Source organism: Phalacrocorax aristotelis, unplaced genomic scaffold (genome assembly GCF_949628215.1).
Source record: "Phalacrocorax aristotelis unplaced genomic scaffold, bGulAri2.1 scaffold_34, whole genome shotgun sequence".
Lineage (NCBI taxonomy): Eukaryota > Metazoa > Chordata > Aves > Suliformes > Phalacrocoracidae > Phalacrocorax > Phalacrocorax aristotelis.
The window spans coordinates 700,912-713,172 of NW_027441361.1; the positions used below are offsets into that span (position 1 = coordinate 700,912).

Genomic DNA, 12,261 nt, shown 5'->3' on the forward strand with positions numbered 1-12,261 from the left:
ACGAATAGCTCCTTTCCAGCACAGTCAGAATGAAAGAACACAATTATCACACAAAACAAACACCAAAACCCAACCCCAACAAACAGGAGATTGGAACAAAGAGTTTAACATCAAACATTGACCATGTTACACTCGGGTTCTCTCAAGAAGTGGCATGGTCTGTCGCCTCTGGGGAGAAGGCATTCTCCAGATGTGAGCAAAGTGGGGGGTGCATCCTTTACCCTGACAGAGCAGGGAACCAGGAGACAGGTCATTTGGCAAAATGGGTCTCTGTTCTCTGCTGAGTTCATCAGGGCTGCTCAGGGAGCCTCCCACGCTTTACTGTGTTTCATCGTGAGCTTCTGTGCCCTTTCAGTTGTGTGAGCCGCTGAAACTGCCTTTGAAGATGTCAATTAGTTTCATAAATCAGAAGCCAGCTGCATTTCTAACCTCAACCCACATCCAACAGAAGCTCATGTGGGCCTACAACTTGAATAGTTTCTGGATAAAAGCTAATGAGGAGCCATCAGAAAAATGACAAGCATTTTTCCATGCCTCAGACTTCATGAAAAGGGGACCGAAAGGGCCTTTTTTGTTGGTTTTGGTTTGGGTTTTTTGGCAGGTGTGCGTGTTGTTTGTTTTTGACAAGGTTTTAGAAGGCCCTCTCCTCAGAATCGTGACACAAGTGGAGAAAATCCAAAGGAGTTTTCATTAGATTTTGACACGCTGTTGTTAGAGGGTGGCACCCCAAAAGAGGTGGAAGCTGCCTCTTCAGGACTAAGTCAAAGCTAATAAACACAAATAGCCTAGAAAGTCATGCCAGTGTCGTCTTTGTAACAAGCAGACATAAGTTAAGGCCAGTAAGAAGAGAGGGAAGGGCATTCACACACCCAAACAAAAGGCTGTGAAAGTTATCACTGCAGCCGGCTCAGAGGTGTGCTCAGAGCATCACTGGATGTGCAAACCCAGAGATGCACATCTCATTATTGCAAGGTAATGAAAGACACCAGAGGAGTTTTAACTGTCGGTCCAGACGAGGGAAGCCAGAAGCTATTGCTTTAAGAGCTTGTAGGTGTAGGAACCTATTAGACACAGAGAGGGCAAAGTGCACAGGCAGATCATAGACTCGTAGAATCATTTAGGTTGGAAAAGGCCCTTAAGATCATCGAGCCCAACTGTAAACCTCATACTGCCAAGTCCACCACTAAACCCTGTCCCAAAGCGCCACGTCTGCACGTCTTTTAACTCCCTCCAGGGATGGTGACGCCACCACTTCCCTGGGCAGCCTGTTCCACTGCTTCGCAACCCTTTCTGTGAAGAAATTTTTCCTAAGATCCCAACTAAATCTTGTGCTCTAGACCCTTCACCAGCTTCGCTGCCCTTCTTTGGACACACTCAGCACCTCAGTGTCTTTCTTGTAGTGAGGGGCTCAAAACTGAACACAGGATTCGAGGTGCAGCCTCACCACTGCCGAGTAGAGGGGGACGATCACTGCCCTACTCCTGCTGGCCACACTATCTCTCATACAAGCCAGGATGCTGGTGGCCTTCCTGGCCACCCTGGCACACTGCCGGCTCATCCAGGTGGTTGGGGAAGGCATCAAACAGATCTGGCCCCAGGACCGAGCCCGGGGAAACAGCACTCCTGACCGGCCGCCAGCTGGATGCAGGTGCAGGCATAGGTTGGAAGAGGGGAAAAAAGAAAGTTGAGGGAACATTCCTAAGCAATGGAGGGGATGATCTTACTGTTCAAAGACGAGAGCTGGAGGAATAAAATGACTGACAGGCGTTATAGAGGTGACCCCACCATACATCGCTACAGCATGTCAGCAAGCATTGAAGGGAAAAATAGGGTTTATTTTAACAAGTCCCACAGAATTTCAGCACCCAGTTTTTCCTTTGAAATAAGCCCAAGAAGTTAGTTTATACAGAGACTTAAGACTTTCAGGCTGTGGGTATGGAACAGCATTCATTGCTTGGATGCCAAAACCATTTAGTTTAGAAAAACCAAACAGGGACATCAGGAACAAACCTTCATCAACGCTGCCTTCTCTGTCAATGCAGTTGGGAAAGGTTTCTATAGCCTGACAGCTGAGTAGTTTGGTCTTGCTGCCCTGCCCTCGCAAGGGAAAGGCTCCGCCCGTCAGATCTAAACTGTACTTTTCAACACAGGATGCCAAACGCTGCGGAAAAAATCACAGGAGAGAGAAGGGTCATTCTGAGAGAAAAGCAGACATTACACCTCAGTAGGAAAGAATGTCTATGTCTACTAGAACCTGCATATTGTACTGTATCTCTCCCAGGCGCTTAATCTGATGGCAAAGAGAAACTACAGCTGACACGCAAGAGAACTGAGTGTCAAACCGTAACGGGTAAGTTTGGCCGTAAAAGCTTTGCACATTTTCAAAACTGAGCATTTCCCTCACATTATTGGTTCTAAATGTGTTTTGCAGAATTCCCTGCACCATCCCGGTTTCTTCACAAACCTACGTATTTAGCTAGAAAGGGAGATCTGAAATAATGCCATACATAGGCATGCAAAGCGCTTTGTTCCATGACTTGATCACAGAACTGATGAAGTTAGAGGAGTCACGGCCTTCCAGCAGCCAAAGCTCTCTTGCGAGGCATTATCTATAGGCACACACCGCTAGAGTGAAAGCCCATCCCTCGGGAGTAGCCATGAGAACTTCTTACTGAGTCACACTCTTCTCTCAAACCACGTCAGCTCCTGCCAGCTCCTCCTCTCACCTCCTCAGGGACTAAAGGGTGAAATATGCCTCCCTTCCTTCACCAAGTGCAGCCAACAGCAAAACAACCCGGCGGACATGGCATGCACGTGGGCAAGGCGTTTAGGATCACAAATCCCTACAGAGTCAGCAAACTACTTTGAGACCTACAGAAACTCCAGCAGGATTGTGTGGAACCTCTGAGACCACCATTTGCTAAGCAAGCATTGACTGAAATACTGTCTTTCCAAATACAGCACTTGGTCAAATGCTCTACCCTACGACACATGGGTATTACTCAGCCCTCAGCCCCACCACCCTCCTCCTTCTCCCACATCTGGCCATCTCTGAGGCCACCGCCCCCCCGCGCCCAAACCCCCCATATTTGGCCACACGCGTCGCCCACAGGCACAATCAACACCACAATGGGCTCCTGCTGCCAAGAGCCACCTCGCTGTTGCTCGGGACCTATAAAAGCAGGGCCCCTGCAGCTGGCCCACACCGCGCCGCGCTTTCAGGACGTCGCGTGCCCAGCGTGCTGGGGAGGAAGAGGAAGAGGGGTTTAGAAGATGAACGTGAGGGTTTGGGTGTTAAAAATGATGCTTTCCTGTTAAAAAAGGGGTTTGGGTGCTTTAAAGTGAGTCTTTGGGACCTAAAAATGAGGCTTTGAGCCTTAAAAGTCGGATTTAGACCCTAAACATGAGGCTTTGTGACATACAAATGAGGTTTGATAGTAAAAGAGACAGGTTTGGACCCTAACAGTGAGGGTTTGGGACCTCTGAATGAGGCTTTGTACGTTAAAAGAGGGGTTTGGGCTCTAAAACTCACAGTGTGGAAAGAGAAAATGACGGTTTGAGCATTCAAAGACCGCATTCAATGCCAATACTAAAGGTTTGGGATATAAAAGTGAGGCTTTGCGGGTGAAAAGAGGGGTTAGGGCATTAAAAATGAGGTCTTGGCACCTAAAAGTGACAGGTTGGGACTTTAAAGGAGACACTGAGCTTTAAAAAAGGGTCTGGTTGGCTGTTAAAAATGAGGCTTTGAGCCTTAAACAAGGGGTTTGGACTCAAATGCACGGTTTAGAACGAGAAAATGACGTTTTGAGCATTAATACAGTGGATTCGATGCTAAAAGGGAGGGTTTGGGACCTAAAAAGGAGGCACTGAGCATTAAAAGAGGGGTTTGCAGCCTGAAAGTGAGGGTTTGAAACTAAAAGACAAGTTTGGACCCCAAAAGCGAAGGTTTGGGATCTCAAAATGAGGCTTTGCATGAGAAAATAGGGCTTTGGACATTAAAAATGAGATTTTAGTACCTAAAAGTGAGGATTTGGCACATTAAAAGTAGGCACTGAGCATTAAGAGAGGGTTTGGACCCTGAAAGTGAGGCTTTGGGTAGTGAAAGTGAGGCTTTGGGTAGTAAAAATGAGGCTTTGAGCCTTAAAACTGGGGTTTGAACCCTAAAAGTGAGGGCTTGGGACCTAAGAATGAGGGTTTGACCCTAAAAAAGACAGGTTTGGACCTGAAAAGTGAGAGTTTGGCACCTAAAAATGAGGTTTTATTCTTTAATAGAGGGGTTTGGACCCTGAAAGTGAGGGTTTGGCACCTAAAAGGGGAAGCTTTTAGCCTTAGAACGGGTTTGGAACACCAAAAATGAGGGTTTGGGACTTAAAATAAGGATTTCAGCATTAGAAGAGGGGTTTGGCACCTGAAAGTGAGGGTTTGGGACCTAAAACTGAGGCTTTGAACTTAAAAGACAGGTTTGGACTGTGAAAGTGAGGGTTTGGCTGTTAAAAATGAGGCTTTGAGCTTAAACAAGGGCTTTGGACTCTAAAACGCATGGTTTGTAATGAGAAAATGATGGTTTGAGCATTAAGAGACTGGATTTGATGCTAAAAGGGCACGGTTTGGGGCCTAAAAAGGAGGCACTGAGCATTAAAAGAGGGGTTTGGACCCTGAAGGTGAGGCTGTGAGACCTAAAGCTGAGGCTTTGAACCTAAAAGACAGGTTTGGACCCTAAAAGTGTGGGTTTGGGACCTAAAACTGAGGCTTTGCGGGTGAAAGGAGGGTTTTGATCATTAAAAATGAGGTTTTGGCACCTGAAAGTGAGGGTTTGGATGCTAAAAGTGAGGGTTTGGGGCTTTAAAAGTAGGCACTGAGCATTAAAAGAGGGGTTTCGACCCTAAAAATGAGGCCTTGGGTGGTAAAACTGAGGCTGTGAGCTTTAAAACAGGGGTTTGGACCCTGCAAGTGAGGCTTTGGGTGGTAAAACTGAGGCTTTGAGCTTTAAAACTGGGGTTTGAACCCTAAAAGGGAGGGCTTAGGACCTAAGAATGAGGGTTTGACCCTAAAAAAGACAGGTTTGGACCTGAAAAGTGAGGGTTTGGCACCTAAAAATGAGGCTTTATTCCTTAATAGAGGGGTTTGGACCCTGAAAATGAGGGTGTGGCACATAAAAATGAGGCTTTGAGCCTTAAACAAGGGCTTTGGACTCTAAAATGCACGGTTTGGAACTAAAAAATGAAGGTTTGAGCATTAATATGCTGGATTCGATGCTAAAAGGGAGGGTTTTATGTCCCAAGCCTGTCTTTCAACACTCAAAGCCTCAGCTTTCAGTCCCAAACCCTCACTTTCAAGGTCGCAACCCCTCTTTTAAGGCTCAAAGCCTCATTTTTAACACCTAAACCCTCACTTTCAGGGTCCAAACCCCTCCTTTTTAGGGACAAACCATCATTTTTAACAGCCAAACCCTCACTCTCAGGGCTCAAATCACTCTCTTGACTCTCAAAGTCACAGTTTTCAGTTCCAAACCTTCACTTTCAGGGTCCAAACCCCACTTTTAAAACACAAGGCTCATTCAGGGGTCCCAAACCTTCACTGTTAGGGTCCAATCCTGTCTTTTAGGCTCAAAGCCTCAGTTTTAGATCCCAAACCCTCACTTTGGGGATCCAAACCCCTCCATTTCATGGAGTAACCCTCATTTTTAAATACCAAACTCTCCCTTTCATTGTCCAAACCCTTCTTTTAATGCTCAAAGCCTCATTTTCAGGTCCCAAACACTCACTTTATAGCACCCAGACCCCTCTTTTAACCTCAAAGCTTTATAGTTAGGACCGCAAACCTCACTTTTAGGGTTCAAACCCCTGTTTTAAAGCTCAAAGCCTCATTTGTAAGAGCCAAACCCTCACTTTCAGGGTCCAAAGCCCCATTTTTACACTCAAAGCCTCAGTTTTAACACCCAAAGCCACACTTTCATCATCGAAACCCCTCTTTTAATGCTCAGTGCCTCCTCTTTCGGTCCCAAACCCTCACTTTTACATCAACTCTGGTCCTTTAAGGCACAAACCATCATTTTTTCTTTCCAAAGCCTCACGTTTTAGAGTCCAAATCCCTCGTTTAAGGCTAAAAGCCTCATCTTCAGGTACGAAACCCTCACTTTCAGGGTCCAAACCCCTCTGTTAAGGAACAAAGCCTCAGTTTTAAATTCCAGATCTTCAGTTTTAGGGTCCAAACACCTACTTTTAAGGGACAAACCCTCATTTTTAGGTCCCAAACCCTCACTTCTAGCATCGAATCTGGTCTTCTAATGCTCAAACAGTCATTTTTTCGTTCCAAACCGTGAGTTTCAGAGTCCAAACCCCTGTTTTAAGGCTCAAAGCCTCATTCTTAACACTCAAATCCTCACTTTCAGGGTTCAAATCCCTCTTTTAACTCTCAAAGCCTCAGTTTTCAGTTCCAAACCTTCACTGTCAGGGTCCAAACCTGTCTTTTTTACTGTCAAAGCCTCATTTGTATGTTGCAAAGCCTCACGGTTAGGGTCTAAATCCGTTGTTTAAGGCTCAAAGCATCATTTTTACGTCCCAAACCCTCCCTTTCAGGGTCCAAACCCCTTTATTATGGCTCAAAGCATCATTGTTAACACCGAAACCCTCACTTCTAGGAACCAAAGCCCTCATTTAACAGTCAAAGCCACATTTGTAACACCCAAAGACTCACGTTCAGTGTCCAAACCCCTATTTTAATACTCATTGCCTCCTTTTTAGGTCCCAAACACTCACATTTTTTGCTCCAAACTGTGAGTTTCAGGGTTCAAACCCCTCTTTTAAGGCTAAAAGCCTCAGTTTTAGGTTCCAAACCTTCACTTTCAGGGTACAAACCCCTCCCTTAAGGTTCAAAGCCTCATTTTTAAATTCCAAACCTTCACTTTTAGGGTCAAAACCCCTACTTTTCAGGGAAAAACCCTTATTTTAGGTCCCAAACCCTCCCTTTAAAGCACCAAAAACTTCACCTGTAACAGCAAAGCCTTATAGTTAGGACCGCAAACCTCACTTTCAGGGTCCAAATCCCGCTTTTTAAGCTCAAAGCCTTATTTTTAGCAGCCAATGCTGCACTTTCAGGGTTCAAATCCCTCTTTTAGCTCTCAACGCCTCAGTTTTATGTTCCAAACCTTCACTTTCAAGGTGCAAACCCCACTTTTAAGGCACAAAGCCTCATTCAGAGGTCCCAAAGTCTCACTGTTAGGGTCCAAACTCCTCATTTTCATGGACTAAATCTCATTTTTAAATTACAAACCCTCCCTTTGATTATTCAAACCCTTCTTTTAATGCTCAAAGCCTCATTTTAAGGTCCCAAAGACTCTCTTTATAGCACCCAAACCCCTCTTTTAGTCTCAAAGCCTTATAGTTAGGACTGCAAACCTCACTTTCAGGGTCCAAACCCTTGTTTTAAAGCTCAAAGCCTCATTCTTAACACCCAAATCCTCACTTCCAGGGCTCAAATCCCTCTTTTCATCCTCAAAGCCTCAGTTTTCAGTTCCAAACCTTCACTTTCAGGGTACAAGCCCCTCTTTTAAGGCACAAAGCCACAGAGCAAATGCTTGATATGGGAGAGGAGGAAACCTTGGGGCTCAGGGGTTGGGTCATTTTTGCTCACCTCTGTGGGGAAAAAACAATGTATAAAGAAAAGGATACCTTGTGATGCTCACTCCTCTGTGTTCCTGTCCTGTGACACGTTGCTGTTGATGTAAAGCTCCCTGTTGTCACTGGGGTGCATTTTGCAAGGAGGCCAAAGGATCGCCGGTATTCAACTTATGGGCTGTTCCGTCTGCACAAGAAAGGTGAATAAAAACTTACTATAACCCATGGAATTAATAGTTTTATCTATATTAGTTGACATACAGTTGACACATGTATATTTGTTTTGTTATTTAGCTGTGCAGGAGATTGTCTCCTGCAGGTACAGAAGGTGCTGAGCTTACGGTGCAACAGAGATGAAGAGGGACCTACGAGTTCCTCCCTGCTGAAAGGAGGCAAAGCAGCCGGGGCTATATTTTTGTGCTGGCATTCCTAAAAGATTTCCTTTGTTTCCTGATGACTGCTTCATGATTTGCTCGATATTGACACCACGGTATGAAAATACCACTCAAAGCAGTTGACCCGCAACTGCTCCAGTCCCACAGAGCCCGTGCTGGAAGCTACGGCCCCCCGCTGCCCGGGGGCTGTGATATGTCCCAGGGAACACACAGCGCTGCTGTGCACGAATGTGAGGGTGCCTCTGTACCGCTATACTTTGCGTCCCAGCCTCTCTCCTCGGTTGGCATGGGCCAGTTGCCAGATTTGCCCGAGAGCTCCCCAGCATGGCCACAAGGTACCGGTACCGCCAGCGCCAGGTATCCCCACGGTTGGGAGCAGCATTATCCCCACCCTGGGGCAGAGAGGGGGAGCACAAAAACAACCCCAAAAAGGGCCCCATCCCGCCCCAGTGGTGGGGATGGGGCAGCTCACCCATGGCAGCACCGCAGGGCCGCCTGTACCGGCTGCATCCCTTCCCCTTGGGAAGGAAATTCACCTCCCCACAAAAATCATGCTTGGGAGGGAAATTGTGGGCATGGGAAACCATTGGGATAGGAAACCATCCCAGGGCTGAGAAATCATTGTTGGCATGGGAAGCCATCACTGGGATGAGAAATCATCGTTGGGATGGGAATTCATGGCGGGGATGGGAAACCCTCATCGGGATGAGAAATCAGCACAGAGGACAGAAAATCATCAGCAGGATGGGAAATCATGGTGATGGGCAGTTGCTGAGGCATGACAAATCCAGCCCTGGCAAGGCTGGCTCAGGCAGGTGCTGGCGGAATGATCGCCCTGGGGACGGAACCCCAGAGCACTCTTTGCCCCAAACAAACCCCACACTGACCCACCGCCATGGCAGGTACAGCATCAGGCTCCTGCTCCTCGTGGTGCTCCTGCCCTCCAGGTAACCCCCCAAGGGGCTCTGCCCACCAATATCTCACCCCACCACCCCTCTTTGCTTCCCCCAACAGAGAGGTTCCCTCTCCGGCTGCCCACGGCATCGCAGGTGCCCAGCATGAGCTTCACCACCCCAGCCATGCCAGCACCGGTCAGTGCCCACGTGCTGCCCTCTGTCCCGGGGCTGGCAGTGTCTGGTGAGCCTGCCCAGCTCCACACCGTCACCCACCAGCTGCCCCAGCCCACCGTCTGGCGGGCGGTGCCAGGGCCCCTGGGGGCCCCGGGGCAGGTGGTGCAGCTCCCCAGCGGGGTGCAGCACCCCCCAGTGGCACAGCTCCCTCATGGGGTGCAGCTCCCTCACGGGGTGCAGCTCCTCAGTGGGGTGCAGATGCCCATGGGGGTACAGCTCCCCATGGGGGTACAGCACCCGCAAGGCATGCAGCTCCCCACTGGGATGCAGCTCCCTCACAGGGTGCAGCTCCTCAGTGGGGTGCAGATGCCCATGGGGGTACAGCTCCCTGCTGGGGTACAGCTCCCCGCTGGGGTACAGCTCCCCACTGGGGTGCCTCTCCCCCACGGGACGCAGCTCCATGCTGGGTTGCAGCTCCCCCACGGGGTGCAGCTCCCCAGTCAGGTGCAGCTTCCCCATGGGGTGCAGCTCCCCCACGGGGTGCAGCTCCCCAGTCAGGTGCAGCTCCTCCATGGGGTGCAGCTCCCCCACGGGGTGCAGCTAAACCATGGGGTGTCGCTCCCCACCATGGCTGCTCCCTGTCCCCCTGCCTACGGCTGGGGACAGCAGGTGGTGCCACAGGCGCTGGTGCCCCACCAGCCGAGGGGGATGGGGCCATGGACCCTGGACCAGCAAGAGCCCATGGACCCCACGGGCTCCTGCCTGCTACGCGCCCCTGACCGCGCTGGCGACCCACCACCGTGCTGCCCCTCGGCTCAGCCTTGGGTCCAGGAGCACCCTGTGCTCCACACCCTGCCCGGCAGCGCCCAGAAGCTATCAGAGGGCTTCAAGAAGGAAGTGGTGGCCATCGAGGACAGTGTCCCTGCTGCCAGCCCCCACCAGACCGCCCTGGCTCTGCCGACCTGCAGAACCAGGATGGAGCCTAAAGGTGAGCTCTGGGGGGTGGCAGAGCCCGCGGGCAGCTGCCCTGTGCCAAGGAAAGCTTGCATCACCCCGCGCTTGGGTTGGATCTCTTTGCTTTTTCAGCAGTGGAGACCACCCCGGCAGCCCCAGAGAAGCCCGTCGACCTGCCCGAGCAGGGGCCACAGGCCTTCGCTGAGGCCTGTCCTGAGCTGGCAGAGGACACCATGGCCAGCTTGGTGCTCTCCTGGCTCAACACCTTGGAGAGCGAGGACAGCCCCCCCGATGGGCCTGACAGCCCCAGCCTCGCCGCCTTCCTCCACGAGCTCCCCGACCTCTCCGAGTACGTGGCGGAGGGCGGCTGCCCCAAGGAGCCAGCAGCGGCGGCGGGGCTGGGGGTCGGCGAGGTCTCTGTCGACGACGTCGACGACTTCACCAGCTTCCTCAGCCGGGTCCCTGACTTCTCCGAGTACGTGGCAGAGGGCGGCTGCCCCCATCAGCAAGTGGTGGCAGCAGGGCTGGGGGACAGCGAGGACACCATCCCTAATGGCCTTCATTTCCCCAACAGCCTCATCAGCACCAATTTCCTCGATGACCTCCACGACTTCTCCATGTACACGGCAGATAGCGCCTGCCCCCAGGACCATGCGGTGGTGGCAGGGCTAGGGGACAGTGAGGACACCACCCTGACCACCAGTGTCCCCAGCGTGACTGCCGAGGCCCTTGATGAGCACCCTGACCTCTGTGGGTACGTGGCGGACGGCGGCTGCCCCAAGGAGCCACTGGTGGCGGCGGGGCTGGTGGATGACGGGGACACCATCCCCAATGTCCTCGACTTAACAACTTCACTTAACAAGCTCCCCCACCTCTTGGAGTACAGGGCAGAGGGCGGCTGCGAGGTGGAGAAGTTGGCAGCAGTGATGCTGGTGGACGGTGAAAATATCCTCACCGATCTCCCCGACAGCCTGGACACCACTGCCTCCTGCAGCGAAGACCCTGACCTCCTGGAGTACGAGGCGGAGGGCGGCTGGTGCAAACGCCGCCTGCAATCGGGGATGCTGGGGGATGCCGACCCCTTCTGGGGGGTGCCAGCCTCCCCCTTGCAAGACACCAAGGGGAACCAGGGCGGGGTGTCGGCAGTCCTCCCCACCTGGTGGCGGCCGTTGGACACATCCGAGGAGAGCTCTCCGGAGACTGCATGGGAGACTTCTGAGGACAGTGCTGTGGACAGTCCCCAGAACGATCCCCTGCAGGCTCCTCCGGAGACGGCAGAGGAGACTTCTGAGGACAGTCCTGTGGACAGTCCCCAGAACGATCCCCTGCAGGCTCCTCCGGAGACGGCAGAGGAGACTTCTGAGGTCAGTCCTGTGGACAGTCCCCAGAACGATCCCCTGCAGGCTCCTCCGGAGACGGCAGAGGAGACTTCTGAGGACAGTCCTGTGGACAGTCCCCAGAACGATCCCCTGCAGGCTCCTCCGGAGACGGCAGAGGAGACTTCTGAGGACAGTCCTGTGGACAGTCCCCAGAACGATCCCCTGCAGGCCCCTCCAGACAGTCCCCTGCTCAGCGTCCTGCAGTTCCCAATGCTGAGTCCCTTGCCCAGCTCCCCAGATGCACCCCCAGTGTCACCAGCCCCACATAGCCCAGCTGGCGGAGACGGCGCTGCGGAGGCAGCCTCGGATGGGTCTGACCCACCTGCTGCTGCCGCCGGGCGTTGTGTCCTGCCAAGAGGGGCCCCAATGGGGAGAAGCGGGCGGCAAGCAGGCCAAGGGAAAGCTGGACGGCAACAGGGCAGTGCAGGTGGCAGCGGGCTGCGGGTGGGAAGCAGCAAGCGCAGAGCATCCAATACCACCAACGTGCCTGCCAAGCGACGTAGGACCCAAGAGGAAGCCAGAAGGCAAAGGCTCTTCATGGGGCGGAGAAGAAAGGTTTAATGCAGCGGCCCACCCAGACACCACAGCACGGAGGCCTTGAACTGCTGCTCTGGGACTCCCACCCCACGCCCCACCCCAGCCTTGTGACCCTCAACTGCTCCAGTCCCACAGACCCATGCTGGAAGCTACGGCCCCCCGCTGCCCGGGGGCTGCGATACGTTCCAGGGAACACACAGCATTGCCAGGTGCCAGCACAGCCGGTGTCAGGGCCCAGCCAGGCCCCGCAGCTCCCGGCAGCACTGGGCCGCACGCCCCTGCAGCACCCCGGGGAGGCCCCAGGAGGCCC

At 52.1% G+C, this 12,261-nt stretch overlaps 1 long non-coding RNA gene across 2 annotated transcripts; it reads right to left on the minus strand.

Moving 5' to 3' along the window:
* Positions 1–2,094: 2,094 nt before the first annotated feature.
* On the minus strand, positions 2,095–11,182 carry LOC142051443 (uncharacterized). Of its 2 annotated transcripts, none has more exons than XR_012658480.1 (3): positions 10,908–11,182; positions 7,671–7,803; positions 2,095–2,161 (listed from the first exon to the last, which is right to left on the minus strand). It is a non-coding gene; the product is annotated as an uncharacterized LOC142051443 (long non-coding RNA). The 2 variants fall into 2 exon arrangements; XR_012658481.1 differs by lacking the exon at positions 2,095–2,161 and adding an exon at positions 2,683–3,242.
* Positions 11,183–12,261: the final 1,079 nt, after the last annotated feature.